Below are 21061 nucleotides of genomic sequence, written 5' to 3'. Positions count from 1 at the left end.
GACATTTTAAGTCTTTGTCTTTCTCTCATTTGGTGTTATCATTTTAGAGGAAAATAGAAGCTACCACTGGGCTGCTAAAATTTATGCCATTTTAATTAAAAACCTAAGTATTGATTTGGAATTACCATATTAATCTCTCATAATTATATTCACTTTTTAAATCTTTTATTGTTTATTGTCTCCTTCACCCAGTTCCATTTTAATAAATCATTCCACTTCCTTGGTTTTAAAAATACAACTCAACAGAGTAAGCAGATTTTCTAATTTCCTCTGGAATGCAAGTTATGCATCCTGCTTGTTTACATTCATTTCAATATGAGCCAAGTACTTTGTTATCTTCTATTTATCAATAAGTGATTCAACAAGGTCTTCCTGCCTTCGAAGCTATCCACTTTCCTTGCATTTTTCATGTTAATGACAGATTTTTTAAAATGAGTTGAAGATTTAAACCTTTTTGTGAGTCATTAATTTTACACACCTTGTGATTTATCAAGTGCTCTATATTCCTTGGTGTTACTGACTCCAAAAGTATTAGGACTAAAAATTTGTCCTGCTGGGTTTTGCCCTGTAAACTTTACTAATGTTATTTTTTTTTATTCCCTTTTCTGCATTTAAGACTGCTGTAATTCATTTCTTTAACAATACTCAGGTTGTCAGAAAGTCCATTATTCTAATACATCATTTTTAATTTAAATAAACTTCTAAAAATTTTAGAATACTTCAAGTGCTTTTAATGACCCAAATACAAGGCTTTAATTTCAGAATATCAAAATAATTTTATCTCCTTCTTAAAATATTTTTCTCATGCAGTATACTAGGGAATAGAGGTTTTGAAATTTTAAAATATATTAGTATCTCAAATTTTTTGTGTAAAATAACGTCAAATATTTTATATGCATACTCACATTTCATTCCAACTCAGTGATGTTATTATCACTCTTTCCAGATTCAGAAACCAAGGCACAGGTTGGTTGTGTCACTTACCTATGATAAAATAGATATTAGGTATATTTTGCTTAAGTAAAATACAACTAGAAAACCAAATACATAAAACCCATAGAAAACCCTCCTTTTTAAAAATAGAAGGATGCCTACTCAACCCTCATGGATATGGCCTAAAATCCCCTTTGCTACCTCATTTCTCATAAATAGAAATTGAAAATTCTCTGCTATTTTGTTTAACTATGTACAGTAATATATTTCTCTGACATAACTTTGTCACATAATCACTTATTTTAAAACCTAAAAGACTTACTATAATTTCCAGTTTCCTAATGAACCTTTAAATATATTTCGGTAAATGTAGGAGAGAATATGGAACAGGAAAATTGGCAAGATAATACTTGGAGGAAGAATATGGTGTACAGGGTTTCCCTGGTGGTGCAGTGGTTGAGAGTCCACCTGCCGATGCAGGGGACACGGGCTCGTGCCCCAGTCCGGGAGGATCCCACATGCCATGGAGCAGCTGGGCCCATGAGCCATGGCTGCTGAGCCTGCGTGTCTGGAGCCTGTGGTCTGCAATGGGAGAGGCCACAACAGTGAGAGGCCAATGTACCACAAAAAAAAAGAAAAAAAAGAATATGGTGTACAAAGTTAGACACTAAGTTTCTTTGAATTATTTCTACAAAATTGTCACTTCTTATCTTAATTCTTTGAAGAATCATGTCATTTTTTTAGTTTCCAGAGAATTAGCAGATTCGAATTGAAAACAAAACAAAACCGAAAACAAACAAACAAACATTCCCAGGAAATTCTAAGACACACATTAATTTGTGGTTCTCTTTGGTTCTCTCTCTGTCTCTTTTTTTTTCCCCTTTGCCTTAAAGGTACCTTCAAAACATCCAGGTTAACTTAAAAATAGTTCCCTCCTTTAATTTTTAATTTTTTTCTTCTTTTTTTTCTTTGTTTCTTTTCTTTTTTTTTTTTTTTGGCTGCACCACGCTGCATGTGAGATCTCCATGCCCCCTGCAGTGGAAACACTGAGTCTTAACCACTGGAGAACTAAGGAAGTTCCCAAAATAGTAGCTCCTTGACTTTAGTGTGAGTTGTGGAAAAACTCTTGATTGTCTGTATTTGGAAATTCATCATGAACACGTTTGTTTTCTCATTTCTCAATTACTCCAGTTTATCTTTTATGCCAAATTTGCAATTAAATTGCTTTGTTTATAATCACTGTGGATGCCCTTATGTATAAATAAAAAGTTATTTTATAGTTCTAATTCCTAAGAAAACGTCTATTTCTTAAAAAAAGTCTCTACTTCTGAATATTTGATTTGCATCTGTAGAGTTGATTGTATACATTTTCTTTTTTATTCATTGAATATGGTGAATTATATTGACTGATATTCTAGTGTTAAACCAAACTAGTGTTCCTAAGATAAACTCCATTTTATCATAATGCATTTATACTCTTTCTATATTACTGGGTTAGATTTGCTAGCATTGTCTTAAGGTTTATCAAGGATATTGGTGTGCAGTTTCCTAATTCCTATAATTAATTTGTCATGCTTTGCTATTGTGGATATACTAGGAAAAGTTTTCCCTTCATTTTTCTAAAGACATTTGTGTTAGATTATTTTTTTTTTAATAAATGTTTGAAAAGTTGACTAATTTAGCCACGAGAACCTAAAGTTTTCTTTTTGGAAAGGTTTTGATTAAAAATTTAGTTTATTTGATTTACTTATGATTGGGCATTTGGAAATTCTATTTTTTCTTGTGTCTGCTTTGGCAAGTTATGTTTTTTTTGTTATTGTTTGTTTGTTTTAATGTCTATTTTATGTATATTGTCGAAATGATTGGTATAAGTCTATTCATATTATTCCCTTATTATCCTTTTAACAACCTGGGGAGATTGGTGATAACCTTCTAAAATTGTGTTTATCAGTAATTTGTGTTTTCTCTTATTTTTTGATAAGTTTTGCTAAGGGTTTATTAACTTAGTAATCTTTACAAAGAAACAATTTTAGTGGGTAATTCTGTTGATTATTTTCTATTTTATTCATTTCGGCTTTTATCTTTTTTGTATATTTTCTTCTACTACTTCGATGGTAACTGTACTTTTTTTTAAAAAAGTCTAGTTTCTTAAGGTAGTTTAGATAATTAAATTTAAGCCTTTCTTTTTTCTAACACAAGCACTCAAAGTGATAACTTTTCTTCTTGACAGTCATTAAGCTGTTTCTCACAAATTTTAATATGCTACATTTTTATTGTTATTCAATTTGATATATTTTGCTAATTTCTCTCATGATTTATTTTTGGCCTAAAGGTATTTTTATGTATTAGAAGGTATTTTTAAATTTCTAAAAATGTGAGGATTTCTAGATATTCTATTGCTATTTATTCCTAACTTCATAATGTTCTGATCAGATAACTTTTTAATATTTCAATCTTTGTAAATTTGAATTTTCTTTTATTGCAGAGATTATGCCCCTCTTGGTGAATATTCTATGTGTACATAGCATACTGCAAACCAGGCTATATTTTAAAATATATTTTTATGAGGTAAGCATTTGTTTGAAAGTTATCACATTATTTCTTGGAGTCTCAAAATTTGATGCACAATATACTCCTTGAAAAAGTGGTTAGAGATAGCCTCATCCAACAGAGGGCAGACAGCAGAAGAAAGAAGAACTACAATCCTGTAGCCTGTAGACAAAACCACAGCAAACATCATTCTCAATGGTGAAAAATGGAAAGCATTTCCTCTAAGATCAGGAAGAAGACAAGGATGTCCACTCTCACCACTATTATTCAACATAGTTTTGGAAGACCTAGCCACAGCAATCAGAGAACAAAAAGAAATAAAAGGAATACAAATTGGAAAGGAAGAAGTATAACTGGCACTCTTTGCAGATGACATGATACTATACATAGAGAATCCTAAAGATACCACCAGGAAACTACTGGAGCTAATCAATGAATTTGGTAAATTGGCAGGATACAAAATTAATGCACAGAAATCTCTTGCATTCCTACATATTAATGATGAAAAATCTGAAAGAGAAAATAAGGAAACACTCCCATTTATCATTGCAACAAAGAGAATAAAATGCCTAGGAATAAACCTACTTAGGGAGAGAAAAGACCTGTATGCAGAAAACTATAAGACACTGATGAAAGAAATTAAAGATGATACCAACAGATGGAGAGATATACCATGCTCTTGGATTGGAAGAATCAATATTGTGAAAATGACTATACTACCCAAAACAATCTACAGATTCAATGCAATCCCTATCAAATTACTAATGGCATTTTTTACAGAACTAGAACAAAAAAATCTTAAAATTTGTATGGAGACACAAAAGACCCCGAATAGCCAAAGTAGTCTTGAGGGAAAAAAACAGAGCTGGAGGAATCAGACTCCCTGACTTCAGATTATACTACAAAGTTACAATAATCAAGACAATATGGTACTGGCACAAAAACAGAAACATAGATCTATGGAACAAGATAGAAAGCCAGAGATGAACCCACACACCTATGGTCAACTAATCTATGAAAAAGGAGGCAAAAACATACAATGGAGAAAAGACAGTCTCTTCAATAAGTGGTGCTGGGAAAATTAGACAGCTACATGTAAAAGAATGAAATAAGAACACTCCCCAACACCATACACAAAAATAAACTCAATATGGATTAGAGACCTAAATGTAAGACCGGACACTGTAAAACTCTTAGAGGAAAACAGGAAGAACACTTCTTTGACATAAATCACAGCAAGATCTTTTTTGATCCATCTCCTAGAGGACTTAATGAAACTTCAAAGCTTTTGCACAGCAAAGGAAACCATAAACAAGATGAAAAGACAACCCTCAGAATGGGAGAAAATATTTGCTAATGAATCAACGGACAAAGGATTAATCTCCAAAATATATAAACAGTTCATGCAGCTTAATATTAAAAAAAACAAACAACCCAATCCAAAAATGGGCAGAAGACCTAAATAGACATTTATCCAAAGAAGACATACAAAGGGCCAAGAAGCACATGAAAGCTGCTCAACATCACTAATTATTAGAGAAATGCAAATCAAAACTACAATGAGGGATCACCTCACACCAGCTAGAATGGGCATCATCAGAAAATCTACAAACAACAAATGCTGGAGAGGGTGTGGAGAAAAAGGAACCCTCTTCCACTGTTGGTGGGAATGTAAATTGATACAGCCATCATGGAGGACAGTATGGAGATTCCTTAAAAAAACTAAAAATAGAATTACCATATGATCCAGAAATCCCAGTTCTGGGCATATACCCAGAGAAAACTATAATTCAAAAATACACATGCACCCCAATGTTTATTGCAGCACTGTTTACAATAGCCAGGTCATAGAAGCAACCTAAATTCCCACTGACAGATGAATGGATAAAGATGATGTGGTACATATATATGATGGAATATTACTCAGCCATAAAAAGAAATGAAATTGGGCCATTTGTTGATGTGCTGATGGATCTAGAGACTGTCATACAGAGTGAAGTAAGTCAGAAAGATAAAAAATAAATATCGTATATTAACTCATATATGTGGAACCTGGGAAAATGGTACAGATGAACTGGTTTGCAGGGTAGAAATTGAGACATAGATCTAGAGAACAAACGTATGGACACCAAGTGGGGAAAGTGGTGGGGGGTTGGGGTGATGAAGTTGGTTATTGGGATTGACATGTATACACTGATATGTATAAAATTAATGACTAATAAGAACCTGCTGTATAAAAAAATAAATAAAATAAAATTTAAAAATTAAAAAAAAGAAAGAAATCTGTTGCATTTCTATACCCTAATAATGAACTGTCAGAAGGAGAAATGAAGAAAACAATCTTATTGACAGTTGCATAAAAAAGAATAAAATACCTCAGAATAAATTTAACTAAGGGGGTGAAAAACCTATACAAAAAAAAAAAATTTGTTAAAATGCAAATTCCAGAGTTTAATGCCCAGAGAATTGGTAGGACTGAATATGCTCTAGGTATCTGCATTTCTTACAAGTACCATTAAGCTAAACAGGTATTCTGGGAACAGATTTGTATAAATATTACCTAAATTGATTTTGAGATAAGAATCTGTACCTTATTATGGTTGTATTTGTGCTTTTCTGAAACTAAATAAAAAATATCTGTGAAAATTATTAATCAAACAAGTAAACAAAATAATATGCTAAGAATAAAAATATTGTCTTTTAATTACTTCATTTTTTAAACACATCAACAATCATTTGGATTATATCAATGAACAAAACAGACTAAGATCTATGCCCTAATAGAACTGACATATTAATGTGCATGATAGGCAATAAACTACAAACACAATAAATAGATAAATGTCATCTGTAACAAAATAAAAATATATATATATATATATATATGTGAGGGATGGGGGCAAGGAAATAAATTGAAGGCTTTAAAGGACCGTTGGGGTAGGCTTAAGTGGAAAGGTGTTATTTGAGCAAAGGTTTTAAGGAGGTGAGGGGTAATTTATATAAATTTCTAAGGGGAAAATGTTCCAGCAGAGGGAATACCAAGAGCAGAGACCCATAGTTGAGATCCAGTCTGGTGTATTTCAAGACCAGCAAAGAGGTTCTACAGGCCGGAATGCAGAGAACAAGGGGAAGAGTAGAAGAAAATGAAGTCAAGGATGTAACCTGGGGACAATTAAAGATCTTTGCTTTTACTCGGAGTAAATGGTTAAGCAATGCAGGGTTTTTTTGTTTTGTTTTTTGCAGTACGGGGGCCTCTCACTGTTGTGGCCTCTCCCATTGCGGAGCACAGGCTCCGGACGCGCAAGCTCAGCGGCCATGCCTCACAGGCCTAGTCGTTCCGCGGCGTGTGGGATCTTCCCGGACCGGGGCACGAACCCGTGTCCCCTGCATCGGCAGGTGGACTCTCAACCACTGCGCCACCAGGGAAGCCCCAATGCAGGGTTTTGAGCAGACCATTAGCAAGATCTAAATTAGGTTGCTACCCTGTTTATGATGCATCTTAGGCAGGATACATGTATAAAAGTGGAGGGCGCTTTTACGAGTCCGTTGCAGTATTACAGGTGAGAAATCATTTTGGCTTGGACTAGCTTGCAAATAAATATTCACAAATTGTGCATTGCTTTTATCAGGGAAGTAGCCTCGCAAGGCAGGAAGTTAGGCAACATAGACTCAAATGATATGAAAGATTTTATTTTCTTTAGAAACTTGAATTACTTATCAAAATTTCTTTGACTTTTGCCAGATGAGAACAGAATGAGCTTTTTCCCCATCACTTTCTTGTTTATTTAAAGCCTACAACATTTTAAAATAGCTAAGAAAGTTATTATTTTTCCCAAATTGTTAATGGTGTAGTTGAAGCACAGAGTTTAAGTAATTTGGTTTTGATAAGGCTATTAACTGGAAGAGATAAATCTTGAACCCATGAGATCTGACACCATATAGAGTGTTCTTTCTACTATACTAAAGAATTCTTCAGTGTTTAGAGATCTCCTCTTATCTATCACACACTCATTTATTTTCCTGATTTTAAGGCACTTAAAAGTGTTTTGAAATTTTAAAAACAATGCCATAAATTTAACTCTAAATCTTATATGCTTGTTGGAGAGATAAGAGAAGAAAAAACAAGCAATCTGCCTGTGGACATGTTTGGTAACATATTACAAAGTTGTACAACTCCAAAAATGTGTTAATTTTTATCCTTTAGAATCAACAAATAGTCTATAGAAGACAACTCACTCATGGAAGTCCTGAAGATTCAAAATATTCTGGATAATAATAGTAAAAATTGGAAAACAGATTTTTAGTGCTGGATTTAGTAGTGTAGGCAACTGTAAAAATCATCTAATACAGTTTTTTAGACAGGATGTTTGGCAGAAGGTTTTCTTCCTGACAACAAGTTTATCTCCTGGCAGTAGTGATTTTTTGCAGCTGCTACAAATCAGTAATAATTTGGGATCATTCCATTACACAGGTGTGGAAAGCCTAGCATTTAACAGGTTTACAAACTCTGTACTACACTTATCAGTGAACAACTTGTGTAATTTTTTCTTTATAATATTTATTGTTATTTAAAAATCCAGAAGTCTCTTTTTTCTGGGTCAAAATGATTGACCCTGCAGACTCTAGCTACTCTTCTCTTTCACTAAGGGTAGAGGAAAGGTGAGCATTGATATGGAATTTTCTTTATCAACACTTTCTTAAATCTTTAAGAACAGTTGGGAAGTTGCAGAGACTTGCCTCTCTTCAAGGCTAATATCCTGCATTTGTCACTTTTGTTGTTTCTGTATTTCTTGTCACTACATCTCTGTAAAAGACAAGGGCATTGAACTTCTTTCTTCTTCACATTAATAGCCTTACATACATAGCAAAGTAGAGCCCAAATCAGGCATCTTGCTGTGACATATTATTGCTGTAGCTGAAGACCTACTATTAGATCTTCATTCATGTGCACTAGGCCTATCAGTTTATCAGTTACCCTACTGAGTTCTGGAATCTTCAGTCACACATTACCATTAACATTATCCTTTTAATCAGTAAGTAAATTATCAAAGTCATGGCATTTGCCTCCACAAGTTATGTCTTAAGCAATTATATATCACTGTTGCCCATTGAAATACCCACTATTGGCTACTACAATCCTTCCTCGTCAAATCAGTCTTGACATTCACATATTTAAGAATAATTTGGTTAATCTTTTCTCTTGAAAAGCCCAGTGTGATAGTGTTCTTCAATAAAATATAGAAAAATAAGTAAATGATTAAATCATTTGCTTATTTATTATGCTTATCTCTTTCTATCAACTAGTATCAGACACTAATTTGCTACAAGGTAATATACTACTTTGTAACATCAATGGAAGAACAATTTTTCTTGGGCTTCTCTTATCTAGTTCTTGCATTGCAAAAGTGATAATAATGTAAAAACTAATTTATCAGATGCTTAAGTATATTTCAGGTACTTAAAATTATTTCATTTAATGAATAAAACACTCTGTATGTTCCAAAGTCAGGCAATTTGAGTCCAAAGATTTTGTAGCTATACATCCCATTTCATTCAAGTTTAACACTTTAAATATACAATGCACATTGCATTTTTCTGGCATTTTATTCAATACTTACCAAAAAATGCATACATCATTGGAGAGGGAGGGCATTGTAATAACATTGGGATGAAATTTTAAAATATGATTAATAGATAGTATAATATATATGTGTGTATACATACATTTATAATACCTGCCTTTCTTTAAAATTATAATAAACCCAACCATGATTTTTTAAAGTATTTTATAGAGAATATTGCTAGAAAAATCAAACAAATCAAAGCAAAATTGATTTTCTGAGGGGAATCTGATAGTAATGTTGATATTTACCAGATGTGGATAGCTCAAACTTTTGCCTGTGGCTATGATGCTGCCAGTAATATCTACTCAAATAGAATGAAATTAGCTACTTGGACACATATAGATAACAGTTGATATTTGTAAACTTTTTTTTTTGTGGTACACGGGCCTCTCACTGTTGTGTCCTCTCCCGTTGCGGGGCACAGGCTCCGGACGCGCAGGGTCAGTGGCCATGGCTCACAGACCCAGCCGCTCAATAAAGTTCCTTGAGAAAAACCCAGTGAAAAATAAAGATACTCTGACTCCACTTCTTTCCTCTTAAAAGTGAGAAATAAATCTCCTATGTGAAGGAATCCTCCCTGTACCATGAGGATGGAAAGTATGCTTTTCACTTGAGTTAAGGAATTCAAGGGTAACTTCATTACTTCTCCACTAGTCTGCTGTCCCAAGCACAAGCCTCTTTGTTTTGTTAAGTCTTCACAATAATTGTTTCTTTATCTAAAAAATTATATATATAAACAGCCTGGTTTGTTCACTCTCAGGGTTGCCTTTCTATGAGACTTTTGTGCATATGAATTATTTTTTTCTCCTGTTAATTTATCTTCTGTCAATTTAATTATTAGACTGGTCAAAAAAACTCAAAGCGTAAGGAGGAAATTTCCCCCTCCCTGACAGTCTCAACCATGGAGCTGTGAAGAATGTCAAATGAGATAATCTATTGAAAAGATGGTTATACAGCATGTGGCCAAACTTTAAAACACTAATCAATGGTAAGGCAAGATCACTATCATCACATTCCATACTGCATACACCTCGTTGTGTTGATTTCATTTACTTAATCTGTTTATTGAAAGCATTTACTTTTCTCTTTGCTAATGAGTTACAACTTTTAGGAATTTACTTTAAAAACATTAATTTTAAATGGAAGTGTAAACATCATCAGTTTTATAATGTTTTCTTTAGACCAGACTTAATGTTTGATCCCAGTAAAGGGATATACAATCTTAGGAAAATTATTTAATTTTTATAACCTCACTTTCCTTTTATATATGGGATATATCATATGAACCTAAAATTGTTACTTTTAGAATTAAATGAAATAATGCCTGTAGAAGTTAACACATTTTCTAGTATATGGTAAGTCAATTTTATGACTAAGTTATGATTACAGTTAAAAATATAGCCCAGATTTTTTTCTATATCCCAAAATGTCTATCCATCACATGGACTCTGAGAGATCATGGGCTTCCTATACTCTCCAACTTTTTATGCTTAGGTTTCATTGTTCTTCTTGAACTTGTGGGTCTGTAGTTTGCATCTCATTTGGAAAAATTTGACCACTATTTCCTCAAACTTTTTCTGTTCCTCTTCCCCTTTGGGGACTCCAATTACATGTATATTAGGACCCTTAAAGGTGTTGTAAAGCTTTTATCATTATTTTTTATTCTTTGTCCTTTTCTCTGTCTTTTTTTAAGGTATTTCTATTGCTATGACTTCAAGTTCACTAATCGTTTTTTCTGCCATATCTAATTGTAGTTAATCCCATCTGGTATGTTTTTCGTCTCAGACATTGTAGTTTCATCCCTAGAATTTGATTGGGTATTTTTATACTTTTCATGCCTCTACTTATTTTTTGAACATTTGGAATACAGTTAATAATAACTGTCTTAATATCCTTGTCTGCTAATTCCAACATCTGTGTCACTTCTGGGTTGGTTTTGATTGATTAATTATTCTCTTCATTATGATTTCCTGGATCTTATCTGTATGCCTAATAATATTTGATTTGAAGCTAGACTCTGTGAATTTTACCTTTTTTTGGGTACTAGATATGTTTATATTCACAAAGCTATTCAATGCTTTTTGTTCTGGGATGCAATTGAATTACTTGGAAAGAGTGATTCATTCAGGACTTGCTTTTTAAATTTATTAGGAAGATCCAGGGTAAGGCTCAATCTAAGGTCAAATATTGCCCATTAAGAGTTAAAAATACCTTGACTCTTCTACCAATTCCCCATAAATTATGTTTTTCCAGTCTGGCTGGTGGGAACAGGCACTGCCCTGACCCTGTGTGAGAACTGGGCATATTTCTCTAATCCTTTCAGATGAAACCCCTCTCCCCCAGCTTCAGCATGCTCTGATCAGTGCTTTGCTGAATACTTGGGGAGAATCCTCTGAAAATCTTTGGGTTCTCTTTCTATGCAGCTTTATACTTGGTAATCTAGCCACCTTGGTCTCCTTGTAGACCATCTCCTGAAGTTCATTTCCTCAACATAGGAATTTCAACAGAGGATCTGACTGAATCTGCTCCAGGTACCATGGAAAATCTTAGCAGGCAATAGGATGAGACAATTATAGGGCTTGACTTATTTGTTCCCCATCTTTCAGAGATCACTGCACTTTATTGAATGATGTCCACTATCGTAAACACTTTTTTTTTCTATTTTAAAAGTATTTTGTCTCTTTTCATTAGTTTATTTGTTTCAGATGGAAGGATAAATTTGATGTTAATTTGTCAAGTAAGAAACGGAAAAAGAGTCTGGGATTTCATCTTTCTTGCAAAGTAATAAGTTAACCTAACACAGTTTCTCAGATACCTGACAGACAGACATGACATGTCTGGGTCAGTGACAAGAAACCATTTATTACTCACCATAAAAAGCAGGAACAGTGGTTCTTTGAACCCGATTACCAACGTAATAAGATAGTAAGTGTCAGATGGTGCCTGTATTGCACTGGTGGTATGTTACAGGAAAGAAACCCAAAGGTTGAGACATTACATTGGGACTGCCTGAAAGAATGCCCATGTTCCCTGCTAGAGAGACATTATCTTCATTATCTTGAGATGAAAGCAAATCTCTCTTTAAAGAGGAGAGACGTGTCTTATTTTTATTATCTTGGAATGTCTTCAGGAGAAAAATATCTCCATCTTTACAGTCTGATAGCATAAATAAATTTGCTGCAGAGGGACTCCTTGTCTTTACCTTTCAGAGTTATGTGTTTACAAAAATATTCCTGAAAAGACAGCCTTGCACCATATGGCATTTTATTGCTTAGATGTGTAGAAATGTGTGAAAGATTCATAGAGAATTGTCTCTCAACATCTGGTTGCTGTTAGCCCATCTTAGTTGGAAGTGGAAATTCTTTATAGCTCCTTAAGAAAGCATAAGCATTGGGGGAGGTTTAAAATGGAATTAGAACGATACTCTGATCCCAACGCTAAACATAGTTCATGTCACTGGGCATCTATATTAAATAAAGTTTTTAAGGAAGACCTTTAAATCCCATCAAAGTCACTGAGGACCTCCAGACCCCTGTGGGCTGGATGAGCAACATCGAGGCCCATTGCTCTGCCCCTCGGAGGCCCTCTGTGCGTGCCGAGTGATGGGCAACACGCTGCACGTTCCTGGGGGAGAGCTACATTTCCAGAGCCCTCAAACAGCCGCAGGGCCAGATTTCTGGTGAGTCCGAAGCTCCCAGGAAATATTTGTCGTCGCCCTTGCGAGAGCTGCCGTGAGAAAACACTCTGCTTTGCCTACTTCGCGGGCCTCGTACCGGAAGTCACTGTGCTCGAGGAGAAAGTCAGCATCTTGCAATGCTGTGTCGCTCACGGGACAGCCAGACTGAGCACAGGCCTGGAGGGAAGGCCCTGACGTGAGGTGCAGAAGCGGAGCCGTGCGGCAGTTTGCATGAGGCCGTCGCCTCTGCTCTGCGCGGCTTTAACGGCAGTAGAGTTTTCTGGAAACCTGGGAGGCTCGCGGGGGCACCCTGTTCCAGGCTGGAACACAGAGTACTCCCGGGCACCCCTAGGTCGGCCAAGCAACATCCAGGCCCGGAGCCCTTTGGAGCCGCACTCCCTACGCCGAGTGTAGGGAAACGGCCTGCACTCTCTTCTGGAGCAGATTCGTTTCCCCACCAAACCCACACTTTCACCAACAGACTTCTGGCACGTCTCACATGCCTTTGCGGTCTTACGCCTTGCCCTAGCCTGAGCTGCCCTGAGAGACCCCTGGGCCTCGCATTCCATCTAGGACCTCCTGCCTGAAGTCACCCTGCCCCCAAGAGAAAGTCGGCTTGCGTTCTTACTGCGATTTAAGCCCTGTGCTTCCTGTGGCCCTGCAGGCTTTGGAATAGCCGCAGGCCCCAGAGGCGTAGCCAGGGCATTCCTTGGTTGAGGCAGTTCACTTGATGCGGAGCACCCTACTTCGAGAAGTTGGTTCAGGGAAGCAAACGCAGGGTAATGTGTGTCTCTTTGGACTGGTTAGAAACCACAGGGAGGTAAGCTGAGTGTGCGCGTGGAAACGGGAGCCTGCTGGAACTATCCTTTCTTTCCCATTTGGAAGGCTGCCTTCATGCTGCCTCGAAGCTACCTGACGTTCCCGGCTGTTGACAGGCCTGGAAGCCCTGTCGACATGCTTCTGGGAAGAAAATGAGTGTGCTCCGTCTCAACCCGGTGCTTCCGTGGCCGCGGTGGTGGTTAGCCTGACAAGCTCTAGAACGGAAGGGAAACTCAGCGGGAGAACTTGCCTCCAGTTTAGGCCCTGCCTACGTAGCCGGGCAGAAAGGGCGGCATGCAGCAGTTTCCATGAGTTCTTAGTCACCGTTCGGGTTTATTTTAACGGAATTTCCCATTTGAGGACTCCTAGGCCCCTCGGGTGTGCATCCATTTCCCTCCAAGGTCACTGAGGACCTCCAGACACCCCCACGCCGTGGTCCGGCTGAGCAACATCGAGGCCCATTGCTCTGCCCCTCGGAGGCCCTCTGTGCGTGCCGAGTGATGGGCAACACACTGCACGTTCCTGGGGGAGAGCGACATTTCCAGAGCCCTCAAACAGCCGCAGGGCCAGATTTCTGGTGAGTCCGAAGCTCCCAGGAAATATTTGTCGTGGCCCTTGCGAGAGCTGCCGTGAGAAAACACTCTGCTTTGCCTACTTCGCGGGCCTCGTACCTGAAGTCACTGTGCTCGAGGAGAAAGTCAGCATCTTGCAATGCTGTGTCGCTCACGGGACAGCCAGATTGAGCACAGGCCTGGAGGGAAGGCCCTGACGTGAGGTGCAGAAGCGGAGCCGTACGGCAGTTTGCATGAGGCCGTCGCCTCTGCTCTGCGCGTCTTTAACGGCAGTAGAGTTTTCTGGACACGTGGGAGGCTCGCGGGGGCACCCTGTACCAGGCTGGAACACAGAGTACTCCCCGGCACCCCTAGGTCGGCCAAGCAACATCCAGACCCGGAGCCCTTTGGAGCCGCGCTCCCTACGCCGAGTGTAGGGAAACGGCCTGCACTCTCTTCTGGAGCAGATTCGTTTCCCCACCAAACCCACACTTTCACCAACAGACTTCTGGCACGTCTCACATGCCTCTGCGGTCTTACGGCTTGCCCTAGCCTGAGCTGCCCTGAGAGACCCCTCGGCCTCGCATTCCATCTAGGACCTCCTGCCTGATGTCACCCTGCCCCCAAGAGAAAGTCGGCTTGCGTTCTTACTTCGATTTAAGCCCTGTGCTTCCTGTGGCCCTGCAGGCTTTGGAATAGCCGCAGGCCCCAGAGGCGTAGCCAGGGCATTCCTTGGTTGAGGCAGTTCACTTGATGCGGAGCACCCTACTTCGAGAAGTTGGTTCAGGGAAGCAAACGCAGGGTAACGTGTGTCTCTTTGGACTGGTTAGAAACCACAGGGAGGTAAGCTGAGTGTGCGCGTGGAAACGGGAGCCTGCTGGAACTATCCTTTCTTTCCCATTTGGAAGGCTGCCTTCATGCTGCCTCGAAGCTACCTGACGTTCCCGGCTGTTGACAGGCCTGGAAACCCTGTCGACATGCTTCTGGGAAGAAAATGAGTGTGCTCCGTCTCAACCCGGTGCTTCCGTGGCCGCGGTGGTGGTTAGCCTGACAAGCTCTAGAACGGAAGGGAAACTCAGCGGGAGAACTTGCCTCCAGTTTAGGCCCTGCCTACGTAGCCGGGCAGAAAGGGCGGCATGCAGCAGTTTCCATGAGTTCTTAGTCACCGTTCGGGTTTATTTTAACGGAATTTCCCATTTCAGGACTCGTAGGCCCCTCGGGTGTGCATCCATTTCCCTCCAAGGTCACTGAGGACCTCCAGACACCCCCACGCCGTGGTCCGGCTGAGCAACATCGAGGCCCATTGCTCTGCCCCTCGGAGGCCCTCTGTGCGTGCCGAGTGACGGGCAACACACTGCACGTTCCTGGGGGAGAGCGACATTTCCAGAGCCCTCAAACAGCCGCAGGGCCAGATTTCTGGTGAGTCCGAAGCTCCCAGGAAATATTTGTCGTGGCCCTTGCGAGAGCTGCCGTGAGAAAACACTCTGCTTTGCCTACTTCGCGGGCCTCGTACCGGAACTCACTGTGCTCGAGGAGAAAGTCAGCATCTTGCAATGCTGTGTCGCTCACGGGACAGCCAGATTGAGCACAGGCCTGGAGGAAAGGCCCTGACGTGAGGTGCAGAAGCGGAGCCGTGCGGCAGTTTGCATGAGGCCGTCGCCTCTGCTCTGCGCGTCTTTAACGACAGTAGAGTTTTCTGGACACCTGGGAGGCTCGCGGGGGCACCCTGTTCCCGGCTGGAACACAGAGTACTCCCCGGCACCCCTAGGTCGGCCAAGCAACATGCAGGCCCGGAGCCCTTTGGAGCCGCGCTCCCTACGCCGAGTGTAGGGAAACGGCCTGCACTCTCTTCTGGAGCAGATTCGTTTCCCCACCAAACCCACACTTTCACGAACAGACTTCTGGCACGTCTCACATGCCTTTGCGGTCTTACGCCTTGCCCTAGCCTGAGCTGCCCTGAGAGACCCCTCGGCCTCGCATTCCATCTAGGACCTCCTGCCTGAAGTCACCCTGCCCCCAAGAGAAAGTCGGCTTGCGTTCTTACTGCGATTTAAGCCCTGTGCTTCCTGTGGCCCTGCAGGCTTTGGAATAGCCGCAGGCCCCAGAGGCGTAGCCAGGGCATTCCTTGGTTGAGGCAGTTCACTTGATGCGGAGCACCCTACTTCGAGAAGTTGGTTCAGGGAAGCAAACGCAGGGTAACGTGTGTCTCTTTGGACTGGTTAGAAACCACAGGGAGGTAAGATGAGTGTGCGCGTGGAAACGGGAGCCTGCTGGAACTATCCTTTATTTCCCATTTGGAAGGCTGCCTTCATGCTGCCTCGAAGCTACCTGACGTTCCCGGCTGTTGACAGGCCTGGAAGCCCTGTCGACATGCTTCTGGGAAGAAAATGAGTGTGCTCCGTCTCAACCCGGTGCTTCCGTGGCCGCGGTGGTGGTTAGCCTGACAAGCTCTAGAACGGAAGGGAAACTCAGCGTGAGAACTTGCCTCCAGTTTAGGCCCTGCCTACGTAGCCGGGCAGAAAGGGCGGCATGCAACAGTTTCCATGAGTTCTTAGTCACCGTTCGGGTTTATTTTAACGGAATTTCCCATTTCAGGACTCGTAGGCCCCTCGGGTGTGCATCCATTTCCCTCCAAGGTCACTGAGGACCTCCAGACACCCCCACGCCGTGGTCCGGCTGAGCAACATCGAGGCCCATTGCTCTGCCCCTCGGAGGCCCTCTGTGCGTGCCGAGTGACGGGCAACACACTGCACGTTCCTGGGGGAGAGCGACATTTCCAGAGCCCTCAAACAGCCGCAGGGCCAGATTTCTGGTGAGTCCCGAAGCTCCCAGGAAATATTTGTCGTGGCCCTTGCGAGAGCTGCCGTGAGAAAACACTCTGCTTTGCCTACTTCGCGGGCCTCGTAGCGGAAGTCACTGTGCTCGAGGAGAAAGTCAGCATCTTGCAATGCTGTGTCGCTCACGGGACAGCCAGATTGAGCACAGGCCTGGAGGGAAGGCCCTGACGTGAGGTGCAGAAGCGGAGCCGTGCGGCAGTTTGCATGAGGCCATCGCCTCTGCTCTGCGCGTCTTTAACGGCAGTAGAGTTTTCCGGACACGTGGGAGGCTCGCGGGGGCACCCTGTTCCAGGCTGGAACACAGAGTACTCCCGGGCACCCCTACGTCGGCCAAGCAACATGCAGGCCCGGAGCCCTTTGGAGCCGCGCTCCCTACGCCGAGTGTAGGGAAACGGCCTGCACTCTCTTCTGGAGCACATTCGTTTCCCCACCAAACCCACACTTTCACCAACACACTTCTGGCACGTCTCACATGCCTTTGCGGTCTTACGCCTTTCCCTAGCCTGAGCTGCCCTGAGAGACCCCTCGGCCTCGCATTCCATCTAAGACCTCCTGCCTGAAGTCACCCTGCCCCCAAGAGAAAGTCGGCTTGCGTTCTTACTGAGATTTAAGCCCTGTGCTTCCTGTGGCCCTGCAGGCTTTGGAATAGCCGCAGGCCCCAGAGGCGTAGCCAGGGCATTCCTTGGTTGAGGCAGTTCACTTGATGCGGAGCACCCTACTTCGAGAAGTTGGTTCAGGGAAGCAAACGCAGGGTAACGTGTGTCTCTTTGGACTGGTTAGAAACCACAGGGAGGTAAGCTGAGTGTGCGCGTGGAAACGGGAGCCTGCTGGAACTATCCTTTCTTTCCCATTTGGAAGGCTGCCTTCATGCTGCCTCGAAGCTACCTGACGTTCCCGGCTGTTGACAGGCCTGGAAACCCTGTCGACATGCTTCTGGGAAGAAAATGAGTTTGCTCCGTCTCAACCCGGTGCTTCCGTGGCCGCGGTGGTGGTTAGCCTGACAAGCTCTAGAACGGAAGGGAAACTCAGCGGGAGAACTTGCCTCCAGTTTAAGCCCTGCCTACGTAGCCGGGCAGAAAGGGCCGCATGCAGCAGTTTCCATGAGTTCTTAGTCACCGTTCGGGTTTATTTTAACGGAATTTCCCATTTGAGGACTCGTCGGCCCCTCGGGTGTGCATCCATTTCCCTCCAAGGTCACTGAGGACCTCCAGACACCCCCACGCCGTGGTCCGGCTGAGCAACATCGAGGCCCATTGCTCTGCCCCTCGGAGGCCCTCTGTGCGTGCCGAGTGATGGGCAACACGCTGCACGTTCCTGGGGGAGAGCGACATTTCCAGAGCCCTCAAACAGCCGCAGGACCAGATTTCTGGTGAGTCCGAAGCTCCCAGGAAATATTTGTCGTGGCCCTTGCGAGAGCTGCCGTGAGAAAACACTCTGCTTTGCCTACTTCGCGGGCCTCGTACCTGAAGTCACTGTGCTCGAGGAGAAAGCCAGCATCTTGCAATGCTGTGTCGCTCACAGGACAGCCAGATTGAGCACAGGCCTGGAGGGAAGGCCCTGACGTGAGGTGCAGAAGCGGAGCCGTGCGGCAGTTTGCATGAGGCCGTCGCCTCTGCTCTGCGCGTCTTTAACGGCAGTAGAGTTTTCTGGACACCTGGGAGGCGCGCGGGGGCACCCTGTTCCCGGCTGGAACACAGAGTACCCCCGGGCACCCCTAGGTCGGCCAAGCAACATCCAGGCCCGGAGCCCTTTGGAGCCGCGCTCCCTACGCCGAGTGTAGGGAAACGGCCTGCACTCTCTTCTGGAGCACATTCGTTTCCCCACCAAACCCACACTTTCACGAACAGACTTCTGGCACGTCTCACATGCCTTTGCGGTCTTACGCCTTGCCCTAGCCTGAGCTGCCCTGAGAGACCCCTGGGCCTCGCATTCCATCTAGGACCTCCTGCCTGAAGTCACCCTGCCCCCAAGAGAAAGTCGGCTTGCGTTCTTACTGCGATTTAAGCCCTGTGCTTCCTGTGGCCCTGCAGGCTTTGGAATAGCCGCAGGCCCCAGAGGCGTAGCCAGGGCATTCCTTGGTTGAGGCAGTTCACTTGATGAGGAGCACCCTACTTCGAGAAGTTGGTTCAGGGAAGCAAACGCAGGGTAACGTGTGTCTCTTTGGACTGGTTAGAAACCACAGGGAGGTAAGATGAGTGTGCGCGTGGAAACGGGAGCCTGCTGGAACTATCCTTTCTTTCCCATTTGGAAGGCTGCCTTCATGCTGCCTCGAAGCTACCTGACGTTCCCGGCTGTTGACAGGCCTGGAAACCCTGTCGACATGCTTCAGGGAAGAAAATGAGTTTGCTCCGTCTCAACCCGGTGCTTCCGTGGCCGCGGTGGTGGTTAGCCTGACAAGCTCTAGAACGGAAGGGAAACTCAGCGTGAGAACTTGCCTCCAGTTTAGGCCCTGCCTACGTAGCCGGGCAGAAAGGGCGGCATGCAGCAGTTTCCATGAGTTCTTAGTCACCGTTCGGGTTTATTTTAACGGAATTTCCCATTTGAGGACTCCTAGGCCCCTCGGGTGTGCATCCATTTCCCTCCAAGGTCACTGAGGACCTCCAGACACCCGCACGCCGTGGTCCGGCTGAGCAACATCGAGGCCCATTGCTCTGCCCCTCGGAGGCCCCTCTGTGCGTGCCGAGTGAAGGGCAACACGCTGCACGTTCCTGGGGGAGACCGACATTTCCAGAGGCCTCAAACAGCCGCAGGGCCAGATTTCTGGTGAGTCCGAAGCTCCCAGGAAATATTTGTCGTGGCCCTTGCGAGAGCTGCCGTGAGAAAACACTCTGCTTTGCCTAATTCGCGGGCCTCGTAGCGGAAGTCACTGTGCTCGAGGAGAAAGTCAGCATCTTGCAATGCTGTGTCGCTCACGGGACAGCCAGATTGAGCACAGGCCTGGAGGGAAGGCCCTGACGTGAGGTGCAGAAGCGGAGCCGTGCGGCAGTTTGCATGAGGCCGTCGCCGCTGCTCTGCGTGTCTTTAACGGCAGTAGAGCTTTCTGGACACCTGGGAGGCTCGCGGGGGCACCCTGTTCCAGGCTGGAACACAGAGTACTCCCGGCACCCCTAGGTCGGCCAAGCAACATGCAGGCCCGGAGCCCTTTGGAGCCGCGCTCCCTACGCCGAGTGTAGGGAAACGGCCTGCACTCTCTTCTGGAGCAGATTCGTTTCCCCACCAAACCCACACTTTCACCAACACACTTCTGGCACGTCTCACATGCCTTTGCGGGCTTATGCCTTGCCCTAGCCTGAGCTGCCCTGAGAGACCTCTGGGCCTCGCATTCCATCTAAGACCTCCTGCCTGAAGTCACCCTGCCCCCAAGAGAAAGTCGGCTTGCGTTCTTACTGCGATTTAAGCCCTGTGCTTCCTGTGGCCCTGCAGGCTTTGGAATAGCCGCAGGCCCCAGAGGCGTAGCCAGGGCATTCCTTGGTTGAGGCAGTTCACTTGATGCGGAGCACCCTACTTCGAGAAGTTGGTTCAGGGAAGCAAACGCAGGGTAACGTGTGTCTCTTTGGACTGGTTAGAAACCACAGGGAGGTAAGATGAGTGTGCGCGTGGAAACGGGAGCCTGCTGGAACTATCCTTTCTTTCCCATTTGGAAGGCTGCCTTCATGCTGCCTCGAAGCTACCTGACGTTCCCGGCTGTTGACAGGCCTGGAAACCCTGTCGACATGCTTCAGGGAAGAAAATGAGTTTGCTCCGTCTCAACCCGGTGCTTCCGTGGCCGCGGTGGTGGTTAGCCTGACAAGCTCTAGAACGGAAGGGAAACTCAGCGGGAGAACTTGCCTCCAGTTTAGGCCCTGCCTACATAGCCGGGCAGAAAGGGCGGCATGCAGCAGTTTCCATGAGTTCTTAGTCACCGTTCGGGTTTATTTTAACGGAATTTCCCATTTGAGGACTCCTAGGCCCCTCGGGTGTGCATCCATTTCCCTCCAAGGTCACTGAGGACCTCCAGACACCCCCACGCCGTGGTCCGGCTGAGCAACATTGAGGCCCATTGCCCTGCCCCTCGGAGGCCCCTCTGTGCGT

Source organism: Stenella coeruleoalba (genome assembly GCF_951394435.1).
Source record: "Stenella coeruleoalba genome assembly, chromosome: 18".
In the NCBI taxonomy this organism is placed as follows: domain Eukaryota; kingdom Metazoa; phylum Chordata; class Mammalia; order Artiodactyla; family Delphinidae; genus Stenella; species Stenella coeruleoalba.
Note: the sequence above shows the minus strand (reverse complement) of the source record.